Source organism: Pteropus vampyrus, unplaced genomic scaffold (assembly GCF_000151845.1).
Source record: "Pteropus vampyrus isolate Shadow unplaced genomic scaffold, Pvam_2.0 Scaffold7, whole genome shotgun sequence".
Classification (NCBI taxonomy): domain Eukaryota; kingdom Metazoa; phylum Chordata; class Mammalia; order Chiroptera; family Pteropodidae; genus Pteropus; species Pteropus vampyrus.
In genome coordinates, this window is record NW_011888788.1 from 10,144,854 (window position 1) to 10,172,288 (window position 27,435).

Sequence of the window (27,435 nt, forward strand, 5' to 3'; positions counted from 1 at the left end):
ATTGAGCATTAAAATCTGTTTATTCTTAGACAGTTCCAAAATATTTTTACCTGTAGGCACATCTTTTCTTGTTTTGAAGTTTCAAGTTAATTTATAAAAAATTTTAAAAAATCTACCATATTGTTTGTTAAAGTCGAATTCCCACTATAGGATGTAGGCTGAGTCTGTTAAGGTGTATAATACGAATGTGATTTGATTTTTAATTTTCTTTGGAGAAGTCTTGCAGTCTGTTTCACTTCTTTTATGCCTTCCTCGCCTTTAATGCTTAGGATGAAGCATTTGTCAATTTCCTCTTTCCTATATCTGCAGCCTGCTGTTTTTCTCTAAATTTCCTATATGACAGTTTCTCTAAAAGAGAAAAACACTCCAGAAGGCACTGCCTTTCAGAAATGAAATGTTCTTGTTTTTATCTTCTCAATCTGCTTTTAACTGAGTTGTCCCTTGAGGAGTCCAAATTGTAGGTCAGAAGAATTGAGGTGGTCTGAGAAAGCAATTTTATGCTAAGGAAATTTTCAATGAAGCATACATGGCAGACTTCCTTTGAGAACAACAGCAGCAACAATTAACTCTGTATTGTGATACTTTGGAAGTTCTGGAACACTGGAAATCCGCTAACATTTAGATGCAATGGTACAGAGGCTCTTAAAGAAACATTTAAAGAACAATGACATTGATGTCACTACCTGGTTTGTTAATATAAATATATTTTCTGGTTTTATAAATATTATGTAATAAACATCAATCATCTGACTCATCTGTTATCTACTACTCAATTCCCTCCCACCCCATGGTCATAATTATTGGTCTATATTACCCTTTCTCTGGCTTATGACACAGTAGGTATTGCATGATAATTCTTTATTATATAAGTACTGTGAGGATTTTAAGTCCTCATAATTTCTATTTGTGTTCAAATTTTGCCTGAAAGTTTTCTGTTTGGTTTAGAATCAAGGTTTGTATTTACCTTCTATTTTTTTAAAAGGTTTTTTTTTTCCCCCAAATAATTTATTTTACTGTTTAAAGAATTAAAATAAACTATTTGCTAAAGCATATTTTTCTTTGAAGGCTTAGTATGCATGTGTATATATATCATATAAACTAGCATCATTTTCCTGAGAAATTTTTAAAGGAAAATACCAGCTGATTCAGTAGTTATATCTGTGCCAAAAATAAATCTACAATTCTCTAAAGACCTGAGAATTTATGTGGTTTATCTACAGAAGTTCTAAAAAATCATGAGATTTTCATTATATGGGTGAATGATTATCTTTTTGTTCAAAAAATTTTTTATGATCACTTAACATGACCAAGTGCTGGAGATTCAATGGATTGTAAATGCAGATACATTGTAGAAACAGGAACATGTACAGTGTGAAGGATAAGGAGATACTTATCAAATTGCATATACATAAGTAAAATTGTACCTGTGACCATTGCCTTGAAGTAAAGAAATATGATGATATGAGTGCTTATCATAGGGAATTACTTATTCAGGAAGGAAAGGAAAGCTTTCCTGAACAAGCGATGCTCAAACTCTAACCTGTGGGGTGATGTGTTAGCGTTGGCTGGAGTGAGAATATCATTTTAGGGAGAGACCCTGTGGCAGGAGGAAAAGCAGAAGAGAAAAAAAGTCTTCATAGTTTTTAATTTTACTGATATATGTGCTAATACCATTGTCTAATAATGTTCTTTTACATAAGCTTAATTGAGGCCACCCAAATCGATGCTTTCACAAAATGTATATTAATTTTTGTTAGGAACCTATAATAGATGTCATAAACCTTGCCATTGATTTGAACATTACACTGCTTAAAATTACACTGTAGTAACGTCAGTTGTTTATGTTAAAATCAGAAGATGCTGTTGGTGTTAAAAGTCAGATTAAAGGTCATTTAACTCAAATTTTATCCTGAGTGTTAAAGAAACGAAAATTTGGATGTTCTCTGCTTATTTTTAGTTTTGATTTGGCTTCTTCAAAATGACATTCAATTTTACTAATCAGTAGAAATTCTTACATTGAAATAATTTTATTTGAATTATAAAAATGTACTATTACATGACATAATATTCAGGTGTTAATCATTCGATTATTTTCTTTAAAAAATGATCAACTTGTGTGATTTTTTTTGTGAAAAAATAGAAAATGGAACCATTTGTTTACTCTCATGTTCTACTAATATAACTTTATATAATTCTTAATTATAAAAAGCCAAATTATATACCTTTCGTATTACAGACATATAAAAGCAATGTAAAAAATCCTTTTAATTCAAGAGACAGGAGCTCATACAGTTTTCATTATGATCATATTTTTAATGTTCAGAACATTTGTTCAGAAGGATTTTGTCCATTATTCTAATTTATTTTATTAACTTGTCAAGTCAAATAGATTTTCTCAAGTAAAAGCAACCTTTTTTCATCTCTTTTTCACTAATTACTTTTTAGCAAGAAAATCTCTTCTTAATTTTACTACAAATAAAGTGTGTTGGCCTTCATACGTGTATTTTGATTCCATGTTTTGCCTTGCCTCATCTGTGGGCTGTCTTTGGAGATATGCTTGAGGACTTCTCTTTAGCTTTAATGACTGCAGAGTCAGCTTTTCTGTTCGCTATGTTAACTAATTTCACATATGGACCATTCCTGTATGCTGCATCTGTTGAGATAAAATTTGTCATCTTTTGTGTTCTTTTGCATAGAGTGGAATACTAGTCTCAGGCAATATTCATACACATTTAGTTTGAAACAAAGTGAAGTTAACTGAAAATTTAACAATTCCCCTGCTTTCTGTCTTTTTAGCTGACCATTTAGGTGTTTCTCTCCAGTCTTTTACTTTTAAGCTTCACCACAACTTGTTAATTTGATTGAAAACGTGCCTATACTATGTTAGGAAAACTTTTTTTTTTTTTTTTTCCCTTTTCTGGCTAGACCCCATGCATTGTTCTTTCTTCTTTATCAACTCAAATGAAGACTCTTAATACATACTCTGGCATCACCTATAAGGAAAACACAGCTCAGTTATATTCTTTGGCTAAGAGTTCCCCAAGATTTCTGACACTGGGAAAATCATAGATATAGTAGACAAATTGTTATCTCGAGAGCATGGAAGAACTTAGCTCTTTAGTGGGTAGTTTAGCTTGTACCAATTCACCAATTTCATGGAAAACCATGCTGTTTTAAACAATATATACTGGAAAGTGACATGTGTCCTATCATTTGACACTTGACAATAAATTACACATCTCTTTTTTTTATATATTAGGAAAATTAGCAGGTATTTGTAGCTCAGGAAGGCTTTGTGCATATCCCATACAGCAAGTCTTATTAAGTCTGTGGTGAGCAGTTCCATGGCAGCATATGCTAGACAAAGTCAGGGCAAAAACTGTATCTATCTGGACACTGGCTACACATCCCAATGGAGGAGCCAAATTAGGCAATAAGGAGGCAATGTGTCTTTAATAGAAAATCTAAAGGTAATCATCGTTAACATTTACTGAGTATTGCTATACTCTAGGCTCTTTTCTAAGTGTTTTGTAAGTAACAATTCATTTATTTTTCAAAACTCTTTGAGATACTGATATCATCTCCATTTTGTAGCTAGAGAAACAGACAGAGAAAGGTTAAGAAATTTTCTCAAGGTCATATAGTTAGAAGAGGGTGAGGGTGAGGTCACAGCCTGGTATGTTAAGTCAAAAATGGAGAGGTAAGCAAAACTCTAAATCCAAGAGCATATGTTGGGAGTAGTGTTCAGAAATCCACATCCAGAGATGATCAAAGAGGTGTCATCAAGAATGCTTGGTTAGGGCGAAAATATGTAGATGGCTCACTTCAGGATGGAGGTGTGATATCACAACGTGCAGGCTGCAATTTGCTAATGGATTTGGAATCTGGCGCAAAGTTCTGTAGTGAGCCAATGGGTGGATCTACACAGACCGAAAGCCTTAACCCAAGAACAGGTTTGTCATTTTCCTGGCCTCTTTCTAAAGAAACTTCCTAGTATGGGCATGTGACATTGACAGAGGCATTCCTTTCTCCAAAGCAGGTGTAGGTGTTGGCAGCTAATGGCTGGAGCTTTCAGGGCCATACATTTTTAAAAGATAAATTGTTCCTCATTACCCTTACAGCCTGAATACATGGGACCTTGTGCATGCTCTGACATTACTTGGCTTAATGTGAAACAACCCTGACCTTTTAGAAAAAGATTAACCTGGTTCTTAGCCAAAAGTACTCATGTAACATTATTGGACTTAAAAATAAAGCACCAAGCACACAGTTATTTACCAAACTTTTTTAAAAAATTGATCCTAATTTCTGATGTCTCTTGTTTCAACCATAGAAAACTTAAGTTCCATACATTCTTCCTTCATGGGTAAGCTGTACCTGCTTTGTGTATAAGAGAAAATGGACTCAAACCAGGGACTATAGAAGCTAATAATTTCAAATGCCCTTGCTAGATACTTTCTATGCATTATATTATTTATTTCTCACATCAACCCTGGAAATTAAAAAATATTCACTCCTATTTTTCAGTGCAGAAAAGTGAAGTTCAGAGAGGTTGAGTAACTTGCATACCGTTGAATAGTTAGTAAACATTGAATCTGGGATCAAAAACCAGGTCTGAGGAACTCCCAGCCCTTTGCTTTTGTTATCTCATCCATAGGTACTGTGAAATAGACAACTTTAACATTTCAAAGATTAAAATGAAAGAATCTACCAGTTTTCTTTTGCATAACAAAAGGATATTCCAAGCTTATTAGAGAACTAGCCTGTAGCACTTATTGGTATAACTTGTACCAACACTAAAAATTGAGAGTTGGTTTCTTTTCTTGTTTTCATTGCCACCACCTCTATACACAGCACTAATACTCTTCATCTTGAGAACTGAAAGTTCATAGACACCATTCCATTTCTTTCATTCTTTCCAAGCTGCTCTGGCTTAGATCCAAGCAAGGTCCCCATGACTCTTCCAACCCCAAAGACTGTACTATCAGGTTCTGCAGGTCTTACAAAGTGGGCATTAGTACTGCTGTTAAGTATTGCTGTGTTTTCTGTCAGGCTAACCTATCCATGTTGGTACACATATAGATGTTAAATTCCTTCTTTACCATAAATTCTAGCTTGTAATTATTCCTAAACATTATCTACTGTAGGCTAAATGAAATTAACCTTTTATGTAAAGTTTTCCAACAAGAAAGTTTTTGCTTTTACTTGAGGTTGAGAGTGCATCTTTATCTGTTTAGGGCTCATTAAAGTTTCTCTAAGAATCCTACAACACCCATATACCTCATGATGCCTCAATATGCAGGATAATCAGGATATCATCATCATCACTGTAACTTCTGTCTCTTTCTATGTTACTTTTATGTACTGTGGACATTAGATCAGAATAAGGCATGATGAGTCTTCCCTGAACAAATCATGCCTGTACCCGTGCCGAGGAAAAACTCCTCTTTTTATTTAATGCCTGAGAAAAACCCAGTCAGTCAGCTCTGTGTCTAGTTTAAGTATCTCCATTCTGTGAAGACTTTGCTAATTCTAATTTAAATTAGTCTGTTTATTCTCTCTGATCTCTTAGGTCTCTCTACAGACCATACCTTGTTAACTCCTGGTTCTATTATTGCTTCCTTTTCCAGATAGTCTCAACCTTCCAAATTGATAGTAAGGCGGCAGATAGAACAAGATGTGATTATACATCCATTTCCTTTATTTACTCTGTTTCTGACCAAATCACAGGGTTATCAGAATCAAGAACTTTGAGCACCCAGATCCAGTTTAACCCTTTTATAGATAATGAAATTCTTCTTTTTATTCTGCTGTACAAACCTCTCCCAAACTCTTACTTAGCATTCCCCCAAGGTGGAGCTCCACTTGTAATTACAAAGTACTTCATTCATATGTGTCATTTCACATTGTACTATAATTATCAAAAGTTGGGGCCTCATTTCCAGGGAAATCAGGAGTGAAGTTTTACCTCTACCAAAATCTTTACTTGGTCAAATTCCAAAATGCCTTCTTGGCTTCTCTCATCCCTGTGCTTAATGCAAAATGTTTTTCTGTTTTCCTGGCAGTTCTCTGTTTTCTCTATCTAACCATAAGGTTTCCCGGATTTGTGCACTCATCCCTAAAATAAGTAACTTTGGCCTCTAGGTTATTTACTTTCTCTAATACAATAACTTTCTCACTGATCAAGTAACATACTGGCATATATCTTTTAATAGTTCTGCTTTTTACCCAGCGCACTGCGCATGGCACAAATTAGTCGCCCAATTCCTGTTTAAAAAATGTCTGAATAATTTTTTAAAAATCCCTGTTTAAAAAATGTCTAAATAATCTAAATATTCAGAACCTGAATATTTATAATGATGCCTTTTTGATAATTGTCTCCCTTTCTGAGAAGAATAGACATGTTGAAGACATTTTGCTGACTAGATTCTAAGAGTTTTGTTTTATTTCAGAAGACTTGACTCATGTATTTCCAGTCTTCCATACAGTGCCTTGCACAGTGCTAGACACACAGCCCTTAGAAATACAGAGCTAGAGCACTGTGGTCAGTTTTAATTCCATTAGTTATCTTATAACTGTGTAGAAAAAACTCACTTTTTCTGTGTATTTCTCCATTACTCTCACACTACTACCACACTCAAAACACTTCTAACACCAGGTGTACGGCTTTTTTCCCAACACCAAGCAATTCTCTGTGATACCAGCTGAGTGTTGTACAATTCAATTCAGTTCTTACACCAACTGGAGTTAGAACAGATTAAAGGCTTTGTCTGATAAGACTGCCCCTCACTTCAGATGCCAATTGCCAGTGGCAGGTGCCCACGTTACCTGCAACTTCTGTCTGACTTTACTACAAATCAGATGTTCCCATGATGTGCCCCAACTTGATTCAATTTTAGAACAGTTCACAGAACTCAGGGAAACACTTATTTACCAGTTTATTATATAATAAAGGATAAGATAAAGGATACAAATGAACAATAGACAGGTAGAGATACATCAGGCAAGGTACAGAAGGGTCTTAGGCACTGGAGCTTCTTCTGTTCCTGTGGAGTTGTGGGGCACCACCTTCCAAGAATGTAGATATGTCCACCAACCCAGAAGCTCTCTGAACCCCATACTATTAGGATTTTATGGAGGTTTCCTCAGGTAGGCATGGTCAATCAGTAGCTCCATTTCTAGCTCCTCTCCCCTCTAGAGAATGGGGAGTAGAGCTGAAAATTCCAGGCTTCTAATCATGGCTTGGTCTTTCTAGTGACCATACTCCATCCTGAAGCTATCCAGGAGCCCACCAAGTGTCATCTCTTTAGAACAAAAGACAGTGCTATCACCTGGGAAATGCCAAGGGATTTGGGAACTCTGTGTCAGAAACGGGGGGTCAGTGATTAAATACTGGAACAAAAGATACTCCTAGCGCTTTTACCATTTAGGAAATTACAAGAGTTTTAGGAGCTCTGTGTCAGAAACTGAGGTTAATGACTAAATGTGAGAACAAAAGATTCTCCTAGCATTCCTATTTAGGATCCAAGGGCAGAGACCAGTATCTATATTTCTTATTATTTCATAAATTTATTTATAAGAGAATTAGAACAGATTATTAAACAAACAAATAAACAAATAAAAAACAAACAAACTACCTCTGTCTCAGTATACATTTTTTTTTTTTTAAATGACATACGGAATTTTGAGGCTGGAAACCTCCTTCATCATACAATTGAACAATTTTTATAAACCAGAAACTTTATTGCTGGAGAATATATATTTTCTATTATTTCGAAATAACATAATTGCCTATTTCCTGTCCATTATATTTCGAACACTAGTCCTCCTTCTCCACAATGTAAGATGAGAAAATCAGCACTTCTACCTCTCTTTTCCTTCGACCTCCCAACTTCTATATCATTACTTTTTCTTTGCCGTAGTTTATACATTTTACATTCTTTTCCACATAATGGAATTTAGCTATAATATTTCTGCTATATTATTATATAAATATTATTTCTGGAAGAAGTACACTTTGAGCCCTTTCATACCTGAAATTTCTGAAAATCTTTTTATTGTACCTCCATGATTGACTGTTTATGTCTGGGAATAGAATTCTAAGTTCAAAATCATTGTGTCTTAGAATTTTTCTGACATTTGCTTCATTGGTTTCTAGAATACCTGTTGCTGATAAGAAGGCTTAGATCAAGTTGATTCTTTACTCCTCATAGGCTATGTGACTTATGTTTGTGTTATTTTGCTTTGCTTCTTAGTGGAAAATTTTAAGATCTTTTTACCTTGGTGTTTTGGTAAATCAGAGTTATATGTCTAGAGTGGTTCTTTTTGCATTCATCCTGTTTGGCACTCGGTGGACCATTTAAATCTTAATACCTTTGTCTTTTTTAAGCTCTTAAATGTTTGTACTGCTATTCATTTGATTAATTTTTCCTTTTAAAATTGTAATTTTCTAATTTTGATTGCCTATGCCACTCAATTTTGTCTTTTTTTTTTCCTTGACTCTGCTTTTTGCTCTGTATTCTAGGAGTTTTTGTTAACTTTTTATTCTCTTTCCTACGTCCGTATAATTTTTTTTCATAAGTATTCATGGGCAAGGAGAGGACAGACAGACTGCTTACCTTTTGCTCACTGCTGTCTAAAACGAAGAGAGTCTTTTTCTAAGGTGATACCCACCACACCAAGAGCCTTAAGTCCTCCAAGTAAATCACTACATTTCTTTAGAATGAAGGTCGCATACTGGCAGCCAGAATGGATTTTGTTATAATCAGTCTTTGAAAAATGAGGTATTTTCTATGAAACTAGATTTGTGGCTCCTTTTGAAATATTTGTAGGTGTAACAAGAGTCATCTGGGACTGTAGCATAGCTGCCCTGAGATAAAAGCTATTTGCTTTTTAGTCTCACCTAGTCCCCATCTCTCTCTCTTATTTGTCCAACCCTGAGGCTGAATGTATATTGCTATTTGTTATTGTGATAATGTTATAAAGACCATATACTTTTATTCCCTTAATCATGTCAAACTTGTTCTTATTTTAGAATCTTTGGGTTTGCTATTGCCTCTGCCTGGAATGCCATTTCTTGATGTGCATGCTTCCTCATTATTTAGCCTTTACCTGAACTGATATCTTTCAAAGAGGCTTTCTATGATCTCTTAGCTAAAGTAGCTCAAACCCTCCTCTGTCATATTACCCTATATAATTTTTCCAAGCACCATTTATCTATTTCTTTTCATGCTTATTTCTGTTGTTGCCACACTAGAATGTAAGCTCTTAAAGGGCAAAATTTTTGGCTATACTGTTTTATATAGTGTTCCTAGAACTATGGTTGGCACTTAGCAAGTAGAAAAATTGGAAAAATTGCTAACATTCTCAAAGGATGAAAAATAAAAGACAAGCTGTGTGTTTAAGAAAATAGAAGAAATGATATTTTCACAGGCATGAAGAATATTGCCATGTGTTTAATATTTAAAGTAAACCTGTTACTTCAAGTCCCAGAATTGCCTTCTTTATTCATTTTCTCTCATTTAAGTTACTACTTGTCCCTAAATTTTCTCTTCCACCATCATTGACTGTACTGTTTTAGCTTTAGAGCTTCAGCCCAGCGATAAGCACAGCTAGAATGTGGGGTGGGTTTGATTCATGAATCCTACCTAGGATGGTCCTTTAATTAATTACTTCCATTTCTCCCCCTCATCTCACTTTTGTACTTCCTATCAGCTGACTCTAAGCTGGAGCCCTTCTGGAGCTATACATTGAACAAGTGCCCACTTCTACAGAAGCTATGATCCAAGCAACTGCATCTGTCTTCAGTCTTTCAAAAATGTGTCTATCATAGCCAGCCTCTAAAATGCACCCCTCTGATTCCCACCTCCTGTCACACCCTGTGTAGTTCTCTCCTACATCAAACCAGGGTTCATCTGTATGACCAATAATAACAAATGACAAAAGTGTTAGTATGTTACTTACAAGATTAGGTTATAAAAGACTTTCATTTGGATACTCTCTTGCTCAGTCACATGTTTTGTCTTGGATCACTCGCTCTGGGGGTAGCCACCTGCCTGTGTTACGAACATTTAGGCAGCCTATGAAGAGGCTCATATGGTTATAAATGAAAGCCTCTAGCTAACTGCCAACAAGGGACTGAGACCTGTCAACAACAATGTAAATGATCTTGGAAGTACATTCTCCAACCCCTTTCAAGTTTTGCGATGTCTGCAAAACTATTCAACAATTTGATGGAAACCTCACAAGAGACCTGAGCAGGAAGCACCCAACTAAGCCACCTCTAGATTCCTGATCCTCAGAAATTATATGAGATAATAAATACTTGTTATTTTAATCTGTTAATTTGGGGGGTAACTTTTTTAACATAGCAATAATTAACTAATATAGTATCCAAAATGTTTAGCTGATTTCCCAACTTTCCACTATGGGTGTTCTGAACACTTTTGTTTTTAGAAAGATGTAATACATAAATAATAAATGGTTAACAAGAGGATTGAGTAATGTACACAAGGTTCAGCTTCAAGTACGACAAATCCAACACATGGACTTCAGTTTTTAGGACTTTCAATGTGGAGCTCCTTCCACTAATGAAAGGGAGGGTGGAAAAATGCCTTCCTGTGCTGGAGATGGCCAACATTAGCATATTTTGTACAATGTCACTGTCACCATCTCAGCGATTGTTGTAGTTATGTATACTTTTGTAGTGCTTATCCACAGAATGTGGTTCAGACTAAGAATCTCATTTAGTGTAAGAAATGACTTAAATTGGTCATAATATTTGAAGGCATTTCCTAAATATTTTATTTAGCCTAGTAAACTTTGTTTAGTGGTAGAATATTAAATGTACCTTTTCAGAATATCATTAGAAGATATTGACGTAATATTTTTAGATAAAAATTCTTTTTCATAATATATTAAATAAAAAATCACACCTTTCTTTGGATATGAGATTATACATTTTTAAATTAAAATTATTGAGGTGACATTGAATAATAAAATCAAATAAGTTTCAAGTATACAATTCAACAATATATCATATATATATTGCATCGTGTGTTCACCACCTAAAGTTAGATTTCCTTCCATCACCAAATATTTAACTCCTTTTACCCCTATCTACCTCCCCCTACCTACCTTCCCTCTGGTAACCATTAATCCACTGTCTGTGTCCATGAGTCTCTTTGTCTGTCTTGTTTGTTTGTTATTTTCAGTTTTATATCCCACATATGAGTGAAATCATATAGTTTTCAACTTTTTCTGTCGTATTTCACTTAGCATGATTATCTCAAGGTCCAACCATGCTGTCGCAAACAACAGTATTTCATCTTTTCTCGTGGCTAATATTGTATTACATACGTACCACATCTTCTTTATCCAATCTCCTATTGAAGGACATTTTGGTTGTTGCCTTGTCTTGGCCACCGTGAATAATGGTGCTATAAACATCGGAGTGCATATATCTTTGTGGATAAATGTTTTCAGGTTTTTTGAGTATATACTCAGAAGAGGGATTGCTGAGTAATACGGTAATTCAATTCATAGTTTTTTGAGGAAACTTCATACTCTTTTCCATAGTGGCTATACCAGTATGCAGTTCCAACAGCTGTGTATGATGGCTCCAATTTCTCCACGAGCTGTCTAAACTTTATTATTATTGTCTTTTTTATTAAAGCTATTCTAAGAGGTATGAGATGGTATCTCATTGTGGTTTTGATTTGCATTTCCCTAATAGTAAAGTTGGGCATCTTTTCATATGTCTGTTGACTATTTGTATGTCTTCTTAGGAGAAGTGTCTGTTCAGGTCCTCTACCTACTTTTAATTGGTTTGTTTGTTTTTTGGTTGTTATTGAGTTGTATGCGTTCTTTATATATTTTGGCCCCTATCAGAGTTATTGTTTACATATATATTCTCCTGTTCAGTTGGTTCCCTCTTTGCCTTGTTGGTGGTTTCTTTTGCTGAGCAGAAGCTTTTTAGTTTGATATAGTTCCATTAATTTTTGCTTTTACTTCCCTTGCCTTTGAAATCGAATTCATAAAATCCTCTCTAAATCCGAAGTCTATAAGTTTAGTATCTATGTTTTCTTCTATGCAATTCATTGTTTCAGGTCTTATATTCAGGTCCTTGATCCATTATGGTGTATGGTGACAGACAGTCATCTAGTTTCTTTCTTTTTTTAAATTTTATTGTGTTTTTTCAGTTTTCTCAGCACCATTTATTGAAGAGGCTTTCCTTTCTCCATTGTATGTTTTTGGGTCCTTTGTCAAAAATTATTTGCCCATATATATGGGGTTTATTTCTGGACTCTCAATTCTGTTTCATTGGTTTGTGTGTCTGTTTTGATTATTGTCGCTTTGCAGTATAATTTGAATTCAGGCAGAGTGATACCTCTGGCTTTGTTCTTATTTTCAGGATTGCTTTGTGAATTCAGTGTCTTTTGTGGTTCTCTACAAATCTGATAATTTTTTTTTTGTTCTATATCTTTAAAAAATGCCATTGGGATGTTGATGGGGATTGCAATAAGTACATATAATGCTTAAGGTAATAAGGTGATTTTAATGATGTTGATTCTTCTAATCCAAGAACATGGAATATCTTTCCATTTCTTTGTGTGTTCTTCAATTTCTTTTAATAATGTCTTATAGTTTTCAGTGTATAGGTCCCTCACATGTTTCATTCGATTTATTCCTAGATATTTTATTTTTGTTGTTGCAATTGCAAAAGGAATTTTTTTTTCATTTCTTTTTCTGAAAAGTCATTGTTAGCATGTACAACAGTATGAATTTTTTTTTCACCCCTCCCCAGCCCACCCCCACACTATGGATTTTTGAACATTGATTTTGTATCCTGAAACTTAACTGTATTTGTTTATTATTTCTAATAGTCTTTTAGTGGAATCTTCAGAGTTTTCTATATAGAGAATCACGTCATCTGCAAAAAGTGACAATTTGACTTCTTCATTCCTTGTTTGGATGCCTTTTATTTCTTTCTCTTGTGTTCTTGATTGCTCTAGCTAGGACTTCTATTATTATATTGGATAATAGTGGTGATAGCAGATAGCCTTGTCTTGTTCCTAAAGGGAATCTTTTTAGTTTTTCACCATTAAGAATGATGTTAGCTGAGGGTTTGTCATATATGGCCTTTATTATGTTGAGGTACTTTCCTTCTATACCCATTTTATTAAGTGTTTTAATCATAATGGATGTTGTATCTTGTCAAATGCTTTTCCTGCATTGATATGATTATGTGATTTTTATTCTTTATTTTGTATCACATTAATCAATCTGTATATGTTAAACCACCCCTGTGCCCTTCAGATGAAGCCCACTTAATTATGGTGTATAATATTTTAAATGTGTTGTTCTATTTTATTTGCTGGTATTTTATTTAGGATTTTTGTATCTGTGTTCATGAGACATATTGGTCTATAGTTTTCTTTTTTGCGTATGTCATCTTTACCAGGTTTTGGTATCAGGGTAATGTTGGCCTCATAAAATGAGATAGAAAGTATTGCCTCTTCTTAAAATTTTTGGAAAAGTTTGAGAAGAATAGGTATTAAATCTTCTTTGAATGTTTTTAGAATTCACTGGTGAGACCATCTGGTCCTGGACTTTTACTTTTTGGGAGGGTTTTGATGTTTGTTTCAGTTTCCATACTGCTGATCAGTCTATTTAGATTTTCCAGTTCTTCATGATTTAGTCTAGGAAGGTTATATATTTCTAAAGTCTTGTTCATTTCTTCTAGGTTATTAAATTTGATGTTGTAGAGAGTATATTTTTAAAATACATTTTCTTTAGTGTTACTTAGCCGCTTAGGAAACAATAGCTTTTATGTTCTGTGTCAATTTAAATAGCACTGATTAACCAAATGGCCATTTTTCATTCCTTTTATTACTCTGATTTAATATCTAATGGAGAAAGTTTTCCTGGAGACAAGATCTTGTCAAAAATAACTAAAAGAGCCCTTTGTGACTTCTTCGTTCTGCTTAGGGTCTTCTTTTCTATGGTCTCAAAGTTATTTTTGTAGGCAACACACCAACTTTTCAGTTTTTTCCACTGCATTATCTAAAACAGTTTTGCTCAGATACAGTCCCTTGAATTGATTCCAACAGCCCTAATTGTGGCAGGAAATATGTTAAAAGTCTTGTTTCACTATCATTTCCAAAGTTTGGATTTCCTACAAACAGAACCTGAGAAGGAGATTTGGGTGCATATGAGTTATTGAGGGAGGGCTCTCAGGTGAAGGGGAGGAAAGGAAATAGGACAAGGCTAGGAGGGAGCTAAACAAGATTAGGTTACAAATCAGTTATAGTCCAACTTCTGTATGACACTATAGGTATCTGAATTGTACCACAGAGTAGGTCCTACATTGAGGCAAGGAGCTGGCATTTCATATTCCTGTAGTCGCTCATCGGTTTTAGTGTATTTTTTCCAGAGAAGAGGGCAGCTGGAAGACATTAGTCAATAATTATAGCTGGTAGGTAATGGGTTCACTGGCCAGTGAAAGGGGTTTGAGTAGGGCACCAATAGTGTGCACTACATGTGATATCTCAGAGATTTTGTTCCTTATTATTCAACAAGAATTTGGTGCCTGTTTTATGTTAGGCACTGTGCTGGTTATATAACAGTGAAGGCTATGTTACTTTCACTTAGATAAAATAAACTAGCAAACAAAGAATTCTAATATGGTAGGATGAGTTCAAATAAGGGGTACAGAACAGGGATAAGACATAGCTGTTATTCTAGTGTTGGAAATGGAAATGGATGAAAAATCTTTCCAGGCAGAGGGTATGGAATTTCTAAAAACAGACAGGGCAGCATGGTGGTGATAACGGGGATATGGGACAGGCCTTGAAGAATGTATCAAAGGTTCTGCATTTGTGAGTAAGATGAGAGAAACATACAGAAATGGACAGATTCAGTCTAATTTTTTTTTTAGAATGAAAATGATAGAGTTCTTTAATTGCAAGCAACAGAAGCTGACCTGCTAACAAGAACGAAAGGAATATATTAGAAGACTAAGTGAGTGCTCACAGATACCACACTTGAAGGAGAATTTGAGGAACCAGCTTAGGAAAGGGCAGAAGCCAGGCTTCTTATCAAGCTCTAATGGACAGCCTCAGTAGGGTTATGCCATTAGAATACTATAGGCTGAACTATATGCAGTCTTTTGTCACTCTGCTCAGGGATTATATTCTAAGGAGGGGGCATCTTATTGGCCATGTTTTCTTAATCACCTTTCTACCTCTTAGCAAAAATGGGTGTACCATGATTGAAGATCCTACCAAGGCAACATCTAATGGTAGTGTCATAAATTTCCAAGGAAAATCAAGGTACTGTTACTAGAAGAAGTGAGGTGAATCCTGGACAAATAAAAACAGAAACCTTCAACTATATGTACTATGCAACAGAAATTGGATTTTATCTTGAATATGGTAATTACTGGACACAGTCCTCTCTGGGGATAAGAAGAACAGATCAAGCAGGAGTGCTAAAGGGTTGATTGAGACAAGGGCTCCATCCTGCAGTGGCAGCAGGTAGCAGCAAGGCCAGTAGGGGAGGTCCAAGCTAAAAGATTGAGGGATAATCAGGAGAGAAGCAAAAAGAGACAAGATTATTGCCCCTATGTTTAAAGGGGGCAAGAAAAGGATGATAATGGCAAAAGTCAGAGACAGGAATGAAGTAGAAAATGTGATTAGACGAAGTGGAGAGGCAAGATTAGGAGCATGAAGCAACCTACATATATATATGTTGATAAGAAATGAGAAAGAGGCAGAACCAAGGTAAATGTGGCAGGGATGGAGAAAAGATCATTGATTCCCAAGAGACAGCCATTAACCTGGTTCTGCTTGTTTAGCTGCACCGCCGAGTATTGGAGAGGAACCACAGAGTCACACGTCACACGGCACACTGTGTCCAGCGTTAAAATTGAGAGATATCATTCAGGGAGGTTGGATTCCACCTTTTTTGAAGTTCCCCCATTATTTCTACTGCCAGAATCCCGAGTCTTGTCCTACTGAGTTTGTTTTTATAACACAAACCATTGTAACCAAGTTCTGTTATATCTTGGAAAGGTTTTTAGTGTTTTTTAATACTTCAGAGTGAGTTCGAGCTGTATTTATGGCAATGTGCATCCTACCACTTTTCTGAGGACATAAAATATACTAAGCTAGGCATAGATGAGGTGATATTTTATAATACATCCAATAGTGGAATAATCGAATAATTAGAAGTACTCTAGAGCTATCCCCAAACAGAATAAAATGATCATCAACCCAGTCAAAGTCTGGAAAGAGAAGAAGCAGGACTTTGGAGCAGGCATTTAAGAGCTCAGTGACTCATGAAAGAGGCGGGATGGATATAGAACAACTTTACGAAGCATAGAGTGGGTAACAGCTGTGATCTGGCTTTGATCTGGCTTACCCAGAAGGACTAAATAGTAAATGGTGAAAAGGACGAAGTAGCTCACCTTTTTTTCCAGCCAAGACTGACTATGCATAGGGTTGTTCATTCTGAAATAAAGAACTCTCCTTCTGGGCTATGCATAGGTGTGTGTGAGGAGCTATACTGTCTCATCTTTATGATATTAAAGGCAGAGTAAGAGGCTATATAAATAATTGCTCAGTTGCTAGTTTTAAGAAATGACATGTCTGTGTTACGTTATGAACAAGTATCTCCCTGCCCTCACCCCCACCACCAGATATTATGGTTTCCTTGTTCATATTTCTTTCAGTTTTACTTTGAAAAATAGAAATCATCACTGGAATAGGTGATTATCATTATTAATATGATTTTATTTCATTTTCTAAAAATGACGTGAATACTTACCACCTCTTCTAGCCCCATGCTAATTATAAAAAGTAGATTGGAAGGTACTCTTTGAGACAGATTCTTACATAGTATGTTCCAGTCATGACTGCTCTGCTTAGGCCATCATATCCTTTTGAAAATGGCAGTCCAAAATTCTTGATTGCCTTTGAGGAATTGTAGATGGATGGGAAATTGTCTAATTTCCTCATTTCCCTTCACCCATACATTTTGCTATGTTATTACCTTTTCAAATATATCAAATTGTTTGTAGTATATACAGTTTAATTCTCCAGATTTCCAGCTTGCTACAGCAAAAGAATAATAACCACTGCCTTTTTTGCCAGAGTTACTCGAATCTGATGAAAAAAATGTAATAATCATAGCTAAAAGTATGACTTTGTAAAATGATCTGATTTAAAGCCAGGATAGCATTACTATTTAAAGATTTTTTTTGTTCCTCATGGAATTATAATTGATTATCAGCAAATACTGTGATTGAAATGAATATTTATTACCTAACTAGAAAGCAACATTTTAATAATAATTTGATAACATTTTATACTGATTTTGAAAGATACACGTACTTTTATTGCTGGTACTCCCAGATTCATGAAATTAAGTGACAGATGAATTCAGATGTGTTTGAAGACCTATGTACTATCAGATCACCACAAAACTTCATAACTGCTATGTACTAAAAAAATAGATTCAGAGACTAACCCATCTGTCTTACTGTACCATGCAGCATGCTTTTTCCGTTGCTCTCTAATTACATATCGCCGTTTTCTCTAGCAAAACATTTGCTAAGAGTATTTCAAGAAAGAAAGTTGAAATTGAGCTGCTGCAGTTAGAGAATGTTCTGTATACTCTATTACTGTATTCAAATGAAGTGTTTGTATTTTTACCTTTAAAACATTTAATTTTAGTCTTACATTGCAGTCTGTTTTATCTAACCTTGTTTCCAAGGATATGTTTAGATAAGATTTAATTGAACTTACCACACTTTTTCAGACTGCTGGATATTTTTCTCAAGTCAGAAATGATTGAAAAAACAGAGCGAATGATGATATTTCTATACATGCTAGAATACCAAAGGTCAAATAGCTAAAAGCTATTAAAGATTAAATAAAAGGAACCAAAATAATATTACTACTAGCATTTGTTAATCTAAGCACTAAAAATTATAGCTTCTGAAGCCAGCGGTGGGGCGGGGATTGGGGTGGTTGGGGTGGGGTCTTAAGATGGAGAATATAGACAGGAAAAACTATGTTTTCAGATTTCTTTACTATGTTTTTCTATATAGTGACATAATAGGTAGTAGAAAAGAAAGACCATTAAAGTATAAAGTTTACTGAATTTAGACAAATACTAGAGAAAGTGCTAGAATGGTTAAAAACCAATGAAGTTTAGGAAGCTGGATTTCCTTAAGACCACGTTTCTCAAGCTTCTGTCATTAATTTAACTCTCTTGAGGATCTCATCTGCACAAAGTTACACTACCACTTATTTACTTTTTTTTCATGAGTTTTACTTTAAATCTACTCAGTTTTTAAAAGTACTGAATCTTGTTTTAAATATAATATCTGTAAATAATTGTTTAAAAATTTTAAATTGTCTACCACTTAAAATCATTGCATGTGTCCCACTATGGATACACTGCCTTGAGAAAATTATGTTAGATGTATCAGAAGGGAGCTGTTCTTATGAGAGATAAGAAACGGAGGAAGAAATCCAGAGAGCTAAATACAGAATTGCATACTTACCAGAAGCATGATAAAATTACACTAAATGTGTGCTAAGTTTATCTAAACCAGTTCTCTCCAATCACATTATAGGTGAATGATATGAACCTATCTGGAGACTTTCCTGTCTACTTTTCCCATACTACCTACCCCCCTTCCCAATAATTATACTGGTTATCTGGGATCAGAAAAAATTGTGGAACAGGCTTTGGTTGGCCTTATTTTCAACTAGAGGTTTTACTGCTGATGTTCGTTTTTTCTCTTCTCCATATAAAAACTCCAAAGAGGGAGCTCTGAGTGTTAAAATCTATTGATTCTTTCTCTCACTTATTCTTCCCACCCTACTTTATTATTCTCACACTGTAGATGTTATTTATTTTGTTTTTGGTTTCTTTCCCCTTACTAGTAACTACTTACATGAAGACAGAGATTTGTGTGTTTCGTTCATTGCTGTATCATGATCTCCTAAAACAGAATCTGGCAAGAGTAGGTGCTCAGTAAATATTTGTTGAATGAATGAATAAATGATTTTAGCTTTGAACATTGCCTTATGTTCTTCATATTTATTGCCACCTGTCTTGATAACACAGATTTTCTCTCAACATTTAAGACTGATTTTTTTATTACATTTAGTCACATAGAGTTATCTTTTTCTTTTCTTTAGACTCCAGCTTTTAGAGCTATACTTTTTATTTAATTGGAACATAAATTTAGACTTGAGATTCCAAAACAAGTGTGCCCAATTAATTTTCTTGACTTTATAAAATTTAGTTTAGCAATATAATTCCCTATTGTTTTGCTTGTCATTGTACCTTTTATGCTTTAAATTTTGGTTATATGGTTAAATGGTACATACAAAAAGTACATATTCTGAGTAATGATTTTGTGAGAAGTATTTCAGAGCTTCCATTTCCTCTCTTGCTTTAATAAACACCTTTTACTTTAGATTCATGGTATTTTGGGATTTTTACTAGTAAATATAATCTTGTGGTTTTGAAAGGAAATGTTTCAATTTTAACATAAATTTGTTTTACTTCTTGACTTCATATTTCATTAATGCTTAAAGTATGTCCTCAACAAATCGCTGAAGCAGAGCATGGGTTGTATGCATTGATCAATGTGTCTGCAGTATATATTTTATTTTCTCTAAGATATGTAAAAGATAATGCAATAGATTTTCCCCAAATGCACTAATTTTCCCTATTTGGGATATTGTATAAATTGTAATCTAGATATTTAGATTGTGAATATGTTTCCATAAGCTACTTTAAAAAATTGTTCAATATATATTTAAATTGTCATTACTCAAAAAACCTGTTCATATTCTCTTCCCTTCCTTGCAATACTGACCAAATAGTGTGACTTTGATCAAAGTCAGAAGATTTCATTACCAAATGGTCAGAATATAAACTTTTCCAAATTTCGAACTTGAAATTCTGTGTATTTTCTGAGTTAGAGGATGACTTTGTCTCTGAACACAGTTCAAATGATGATGCAAGGCATATATATATATATATATATATATATATATATATATATATATATATATATATATATTGAACTGGGTAAGGCAAACAGCAAGAATCACACATACTTTCTTGTTTTGTGAGATATAGCTTATATACATTTACTGGTTTCATATGCCTTTTACTTTTTCAGTCTTAACAAATGGGTACAACAATTAAATGAGAAGAAATATAAAACAAAAACTTAAAAAATTATTTGGAAAAATCACACTCTCAAATGTGAAAGCAAATATATGAATGTGTGATAAAAATATCATTAATACATAAATTTATAATCTCTGATAGGAAATAGAGCATTAATAAGATAGATATGCAAATATGCTAATTTGGAGAACATTTGTTTTTTTCCCTAAGGAATATGTAACATTAAAATCTTTATGAAATGTATATTTTTAAAACACTTCTTAGTATATTATTATTCAGGATTGAATTATGTGGTATATTGAGGATCTTGCTAATATCTTCTTATTGTTTAGATGTTTGCCAGTGACCTAATTCTCTCAAAAATAATTAGAAAATATTTTTCAATTTCGAATATTCATTTGGCTTTAAGAGCTGCTAAGAAGATACACTTGAGTATGCCTATGATGATTAGCATGGAAATGTGGTTTCTATTATCTTAGAGAAAAGAAGGATAGTGATCATGTCATAATGTGTGGTAATATAAAATTAAGATTCAGATTGATTGTTTTTCACACATTTTACAATATTTGTGTTTTTATCATGTAAAATTAACACTTTAATATTATTCTTTCTAGTCATTTATTGTCTGTGTAGTATATAAAGAGAAAGGGGATTACTTTTATTTTTAAAGAAATTCAGCTAATTTCCACTACAGGCTATTAACCATTTCCACAAAATAGTTTTTTACTAGTGTTGCCAAGTTACATTAAACTCTTTTGGTCTATCCATATTTTAGTGATAATGCTATAACTAGTGTTAGGTTCTAAAAATAGAATTAAAGAGAAGCAAAAGGTAGAAATGATATACAAACTAAAAGATACAGTTTCTAGTATGTAGTGTTACTTGCTAGTTAGTCTCCATAAGTATTCCCAACCTTTTTTTCTTTTATCGTATAGTTTATGAACTTGTTGAAATACATGTGCTAAAAACAAACTGCCCTTATCCTTTATCTTCCTGATGAAAAATTAGCAAAGAAGGATATGTCAATCTTTTGGCTAGAAGAGTACATGAAGGATCAAATTTTCAAGGAACAAAGTAACTTTGAGAAGTGCTTGGAAGAGTAGAGACTGTGACTTAGAAGCTTCTTACAAGATTTCCCTCAATGAGACTATAGACCAGTGTGAATATGTACTTGATTTTTTTTCCTTACTGCTTTATTTCCTTAATAGGCACTTAATAGGCTCTCACACATTTGTCGAATGAATGGATGAATTTAATACTATCTCTCCAAGTGATGCTGATGGAGAATTTACATAGATAAATTTGGAGGAAGTAATACTCACCCTATCCATTCTCCTTGTTTTGGTTACTCATTCCCAGGAAATTAATTCAATTTCAATTTGTCCTTGCCTGATAATACCTCACAGAAATCTCCCATTTTCCCACACCCTTTAGAGATAGTTCAAATTATCCCTTCAGCATTTTTTTTTTTTACTGTGATTCACACTAAGAAATACATTTTGTATTTCTTATATTATACCCTTATATTATCTCACCTGCTTACATGTCCACTGAAGATTACTCATGGAGGTCATTGCTGACAGAGCAGCCATCATTTTAAATGTCATCGGATGCCATGTCAGCGCAAATGAGAGAGCAATAGAAGGTCTCAGATATATGCAACTTCTGCCCACAGTTCATTTGCCAGAACTCATTACATGTTCCCACCCAACCAGAAGGAGGGCAGGCAGAAGAAAGAGCTGGAAAATTTTGGCAAACCACACTAATAACTACAACATACTATTCTTTGATAAATTTTGTAGGATGTTACAAAATAAAATTGTAGGAATTCTAGAGACTTCCATTATGTGTTGGAAATACTTTTTCTCACTGTATGGCTTATCTTTCACTTTTCAATTGTATCTTTTTGAGTAGAAACTTTTATTTTTTAATGTAGTCCTGTTTGTTGATTGTTTACTGTATTGCCAGTGCTTTTTATGTCCTGTTAAAGAACTCTTTCCCTACTTAAAATAAATGATTTTTTTTTCCTATGTTGTTCTTTAGAAAGTTCATTACTTTGTTTCTGTTATTTAATTCTGCAATCTACCTGGAATTGACGTTTTTAATGTATAGTGTATAGTAAGAGTCAAGTGCATTTATTCCCTTTATTAACTCACACTATTTAAAAGACCATCTTGTTCCCACAAGTGTTTGTATATGTATGCATAGATCTATTTTTAAACTCTATTTTTTTCCCCTGTGGGGTCTATATTTGTCTGTCTCTGTCTCCAAAATGTACTGTCTTAATTACTCTTGCTTTTATAATCAACTTTGTTGTTCTGTAGGATAACTACTTCAACTTGGTTATTTCTCTCTGAGGCATTCTTATGTATTCTTGACCCTTAGAACTTCCGTATGAATATTAAAATCAGTTATTTCCACCAAAAGTGGGTTACATTGAAACAACATTGAGTGAATGGATCTCTTTATAATATTGAATCTTCCAAGTCATGCACATAATTCTTATGTTTTTAATTTTTTAACTTTTTTTTCTCATTAATACCTTTTCTGTGTCTTCCATATTTTTTGTTAATTTGTTTATGTTTAGTTATGTAATGTTTTTATAGATGGTATTTTAAATTTCTCGTTTTATTTATTGATAGTTATAGTACAGCAGCTGATTTTTATGCATTTATCTTGTATTTGAAAACCTTGTTAAATTGATTTATTAATTCCAATAGTTTATTTGTAATTTGTTTTATATGTTTCAGATTTCCTCTCCATATAATGACAGTTTTATTCCTTTCCATCCCCTTTGCCTTTTTTCTGATGCCTTATTACCACAGCTCGGACATCCAGTAAAATATTGCATAGAGACTGTTATCTTTTGTTTTTCACTCTTGATTTCAAAGGGAAAGGTTTCAACATTATGCTATTAATTATGATGTCTTCCTACGGTTTTTTTTATAGATATTTTTTATTGGCTAGGAAATTTTCCTTTTAATCTTACTTTGCTGTGAATACTTTTTAAAAATTATAAGTGGAGTTTGAATTTTATCAATTTATTTTCTTGCAGTTATGGAAGTTATTGTATGATTTTATCCTTTATTTTATAAGTGGTAACTCGCATTGATTTTTAAATACCAAATGAAACTTTCATTTGAGTAAACCCAACCTGGTCATGTTTTATTATCTTTTTTATATATTAGCAATTTCAGTTTGCTAATAATTGATTTAATAAATTGCAGATATTTATGAGTGAGATTGGCCTATAATTTTTTTTTCTCATACATAATACCCTTATCAAATTTTGGTATAAGGGTTACTTTGACCTCATGAAACAAATCAGAAAGTGTTTATTCTTTTTCTGTTTTCTGAATTTGTGAGGGATTAGTTTTCTTTCTGTTTTAAAATTCTTTTAGAATCTACTAGTGAAGCAATCTGGCCCCGAAATTTTTTGTAGAGAATATTTTAAGTGATCAATTCAATTTGTTAACAGATAAAGGACTTTCCAATTTTTCTATTTCTTGGAGTTTGTTAAATTTTGTGTTTCTGGAGTTTATCATTTTATCTATATTTTAAATTAATATGCATAAATTTACTCATAATATCTTTTACTATTTAAAAAATTACTTTTTATAGTATGTAGGATATGTAGTCATGTTCCATTTTTTTATTCATATTGATTGCTTATGCCTTTTCTCTTTTTTCTTGGTATTTCTTTTAAGGATATATCAATTTTATTATTCTTTTCTATTAAATAATTTTTAAATTATTGGTAATTTTTATTAAATTGTTCTTTATTATTTTTTTACATTCTTTTTGCTTTTTTCTCACTTCAGATAGATGCTGAAATTATTGAGGTTTAGCCTTTTTTATTTTGAAAAATATATACATTCAAAGCAACAGATTTCCCTCTAGGTCCAACTTTATCTGCATTTCACAAATTCTGATGTATCATATTTTCATAATCAATTACTTCCTAAAATTTTCCAGTTTTAATTATATTTGCTTTGATTCATATGCAGATTTCCTAGCTGTCATTTTTAAAATTGCTTTCTAGCTTAATTCTATATGATGAGAGAACATAACATGCACAGTATCGTGTTACTTCTTTGAAATTTGTTAAGACTTGCTTTATCACCCCAGCATATGGTAAATTTGGACAGATGTTTTATGACTATTATATAGAATGTGCATTTTGAAGTTGTGGTATGTAGAGTTCTATACGGGTCAATGACGTCATTTATGAATCATGTTTTTCAAATGTTCTGTATTCTGAATGATATATACATCTTTTTCTGAAGGAAATTTTTTCATTTTTATTTTTTTAAAGCAAGGCAACCCTTTGTTGACCTCACAGATTGCAAGGACTTTGTCAGTTTACAATCCCTTATTATTTTTATTTTTATTTTTTAAGCCTACAGCACCTGGTTTTCCTAGGTGGTCTCCCATCCAAGTACCAAGCAGGTCCGACCCTGCTTAGCTTCTGAGATCAGACAGGATCAGGCTTGTTCAGGGCGGCATAGCCGTAGACCCAGGAAATGTTTTTAAAACCTCCTGCACTAATGGTGGATTTGACTATTTCTTCTTTTAATTATGTGATATTTTGCTTTAACTTTTTTGGCTATATTATTTGGTACATACCAGCCTGGTAGATCCACTTTGTATTATTATAAAGTGTCTTTCTTTTTCTGTAGATCCACTTTGTATTATTATAAAGTGTCTTTCTTTTTCTGTAGAAATGTTATCTACAATTTATTTGATATCGTATAGTTGGGCTAGTTTTTTTTTTTTATCAGTATTTATATATTTTTTCTCAAATTTTTTCTTTCAACATTTCTGTATCCAGTAATTGTCTCTTAATAGGAATTTAGCTTTTTAAATATCAGATGATAATATTTGTCTTACAATTAGAATATTTAGTCAATTTGCGTTTAATATAATTCAATATATTTAGTTTAAAATCTACCATTTTACATTTTGCTTTCTAAATGTCTAGCCAATTTTATGTTTCTTTGCTCCTCTTATTTTTTTATACATTTTATAAACCATTTAATATTTAATATAGATTTACTCACATATTTATCATTTTCACTGTTCTTTATTACTTTCTTCTTATCTATATTTCCAGCTGAAATTATTTAGCTTGAATAATACCGTATAACATTTTCTTTGGTTTTGTTCTGCTGGTGAAAAATTTAGTTCTCGTGTATAAATATGGTTATTTCAAAAGATATAGCTACTGGATATAGATCCTAGTGCTTTTCTTTTGCCAATTTGACAATATCTTTCCAGTGTCCTCTGGCTCATTCCAAAAGGTCAGCTGTAACTTCTGAAGATAGTGTATCTCTTTTCCAACTATTTAAAACATGATTTTGTGTTGTTTCATTTTTCCTGACAGTTTTACCATGAAAATCAAAGGTATTGTTTTCTTTTTATTTCGCTAGAGTTTCACAGTGCTTTTTGAATTTGTGATTTGACATCTTCATTTAGAAATGTTCTCTATTTGCATTTGTTTAAATTTCTTTTCTCCCAATTTTTCTTTCACTGTACTCTCTTTCTGGAACTTCAGTTGCACATATGTAGAGCCTTTTCTCTAGAAGTTCTCTTTCATTTTTTTACCCTGAATTTTTGTATATTTTTTGTGTGCCTAAATCTATCCATATTCTAGTTTTATTATTTAATTTCGGTTGTGTCTAATGAGCTGCTTATTCCATACTTGAGTTCTTATTTTCACTTACATTGTTTTCAAAAATTTAATTTATTTTTCTTTTCATAGTTTCTGTTTATCTTCAGACATTACTAACTTTTAAAGAAATTTCTTGCACATCTTGATTACAATTATTTTCAAAGTCCATGACTGATAATTTCATTTTATCAATTCCTGTGGATCTGTTTATAGTACTCTTTTTTTTTGCCTATGGCTTTTTGCCTATGGCTTGTCTTCTTTAATGTCTGGTTATTTTTGATTTTTACTAGACAATTTATAATTTTTTAATGTAGCAATATTCTGAGCCTATAGAAGATGATTTTTCTCCAGAGAAGATTTACTTTTGCTTTTGGAAGCAATTAGCCTGGGAATGCTGGCATTCCAGTATCGCCTTGATTCCATCAAAACCTGAGATTATTGGAAGGTGGTCTTCATTTCTTGAAATGAATAGTTCATTTCAGGTTCACCCTATTTCTAAGGTGTCCTAATAGAAAATTTGTTTCGCTAAGAGCCATATACTTCAATTTTTTTACCTCTCGCCCTCAAACTCGAGAATCTTTTGAAAGCTCTGTTCAGTTTTTTTAACCACTCAGCTGCAGTGAAGATTCTAAATACTGACCTTGGTTCTTGGAGATTCAATCTTCTTTACTAACTTGGTCCTTTCAAATTGATTCCTGCCTTGATATTTCTCTGATGCCTTCAAGTCTTTATTTTTCTATTTTTCTGAGATCTTCTAGTTGTTTTCAATATGATGTTTGGCCCTATATAATCTAGTTTATCATTGCCAGAAGTAGGAACAAAGATCAGGTTTGGTTCGCTGGTTACTAGTCCAACTCTTTTATGAATACCAAGGTGATTATATGGGGAGGAAGCAAAATAAAACAAAAACATAGTCTGCACACTTATTCTCTGTTTCTCATTTTCTGAATGTATACTATTTATTACAGAGGATTATGAGTACAACTTCATGCAAAAACAACTGCTGACAACAAAAAACAGAAAGGATGTCTGTTTGTTCATGTACCATTCATTAAATATTTATTGAGTCTGCTATATGTCAAGCACTGTGCTAGACACTGAGGACCCAAAAATGAACTGAATTTTCCTCAGGAATCTGCAGCCTAGTGGGACACTTACTAGGAAAAAGAAAGTTACATATGTTATGGTAGGTGCAACTCTAGAATTTAACAGAGCATAACATGGAATCACATTCTTTTCTGACAGTTGCTGAATAGTGTCTTGGGTATGTCTAATAGGAAGGAGACTCTTCTGTCCTTTGTTTATAAGAATTGGAAGGGAGGAGGGGAGAACTTGTGAATCAATCAGTTGTTACAGAACAACATTCCAATGAGTTGTGTAAATGAATTAGAAATGAATCTAAGTTCTTTAGTTCATGAAGCCCTAGAAATGTTTGGGCCAAATATGCTTTGTTGTTGCCGAGCTGTAGTGCATGAAAGAAGGTTTATCATTTTATTGACCTGTATTCATCCCCAGTTTATGTTATTCATTGTACTGTCATCAGA

At 33.3% G+C, this 27,435-nt stretch overlaps 1 protein-coding gene and 1 pseudogene across 1 annotated transcript in view; one reads left to right on the forward strand and one right to left on the reverse strand.

Moving 5' to 3' along the window:
- Positions 1–27,435, forward strand: part of MACROD2 (MACRO domain containing 2) — a 1,889,795-nt gene that overhangs the window by 201,711 nt on the left and 1,660,649 nt on the right. The gene's annotated exons all lie outside the window — the stretch shown is intronic.
- Positions 24,618–24,736, reverse strand: LOC111746980 (annotated as a pseudogene).